The 1,500-nt window shown below is 48.5% G+C and overlaps 1 protein-coding gene across 2 annotated transcripts in view; it reads left to right on the forward strand.

Annotated features, from left to right (window-relative positions):
• Mpp6 (membrane palmitoylated protein 6) overlaps positions 1 to 1,500 on the forward strand; it is a 135,581-nt gene that overhangs the window by 788 nt on the left and 133,293 nt on the right. The window lies entirely within an intron of this gene.

Raw genomic sequence — 1,500 nt, forward strand, 5'->3', positions numbered from 1 at the left:
GGCTCGGACGCCGCCCTCTGCGGCGCGAGTGGCGCCGAAGCGTGAATGGAGAGCCGCGGCGGCCGCGCCGCTGACACCTCCGGGGTGGCTCCCGGGACTTCCCGGGGACCAGGCTTTCTGCAACTCCGGCGGCCACTTCCGAGCCACGAGGTTCAGTTGTGTGGCCGAAGTGGCCGTGGGGCGACACACGCGGCTGCGGGGGCGTCCGAGGTTCACCGCGTGCTGGCCCAGCCCATGTACATTGATTTGGAGCCAGAATCGGAGAGGTCCTCTGTGCCTGCCGGGCTCCTTTGGAGGGAGTGGATGGAAGGATCCGATGTGCGTGACAGCGTGTGCATTGGTTGGGGGTGGATTTCTGGGTTTTGAACACTTGAGTTTATTCTCTATCTACCAGCTCCTGAGATAGCAGCTCGAGATAACATTCATTCAACTTCCCTCAGCTGGGGGCGTGCGTTTGTGTAGGTGGGGAGGGGGCCGAGCGGAGCGGAGCGGAGCTGACTGCCGGCAAGCCTCCGAAAATTCTCCGCAGTACTTAAAAAAGCAGCGTGTTAAGGTCAGTCTAGCGGTCCTTTAACTCTTTTCCTGCGCCTTTGGAAATTCTTGGGATTTTACTTTATGCTTCCTGGGTGGGGTTCCTTGTAATACACTTGACAACATTTGGGTTGCGTTAAAATGCTTTTCACCCGGAGTGTGATTTAGCAGCCATTTCTTCTGTAATCTTTCATATCTTTCGGAAACTTCTATCAGTCGAGTGGATCAGGCGAGATAATCCACCGTTACCAGTGGAGAGATAGTTTCGGTACACTGGAAAAACAAGGGGCTTTTGGACTAAAATAAACTAATGGACTGCTTATTTTACGCTTCTGCTGTGCAGCTATGATAAGCTACTCGGCCTGGTTATAGTTATGTCTTCAGAGGCCCTTATTGCTGCAAGAAGGAACTTTCATGGGTTGTGTCATTTTGAGGTCATCTATGTCTTAATGACGTATATTTAAATACGTGTTTAAATACAGGTTTTCACAATGCATTATTCTTTAAGGCTCCTATATTATTTTAAATTAAGGTTACATAATGCCCGAACGGTAACACTTCCAGTTGATCTATTTTGTCCCATGGAGACTACAGGCTATGTAGAAAGTGTATTCGTTTGTAAGTGATACCACTTAATACTGTTTCCACCTTGGACTATTGGAAACTTTTCTTTTCCGCTTTTGAGGCTAAAATCAACATTGGAAAAATTCGGGTGTTTTAGCACCTCTAGTAGAGCTATGTAAGAACCATTTTTTAGTGAGGCCGTTGGATTTTTAAAAATGAATCGTAATTTTTTTTCAATATTTGAGGGAGTAGCTTGCTTTTTTTCTGAAGCTCCCCTCAGGCTGAAATTGCACCAGAAAACTACCCAGCCTGCTTCTCTCTCTCTCCTCTTTTAGCTTGAGATTGGGGGCCGGGGGGGGGGCGGGGGGGGAAAGAATCATGAGACTCTAGGTTGCTGTTTTACAA

This window comes from Nannospalax galili, unplaced genomic scaffold (genome assembly GCF_000622305.1).
Source record: "Nannospalax galili isolate Female #2095 unplaced genomic scaffold, S.galili_v1.0 scaffold158, whole genome shotgun sequence".
NCBI classification, from domain to species: domain Eukaryota; kingdom Metazoa; phylum Chordata; class Mammalia; order Rodentia; family Spalacidae; genus Nannospalax; species Nannospalax galili.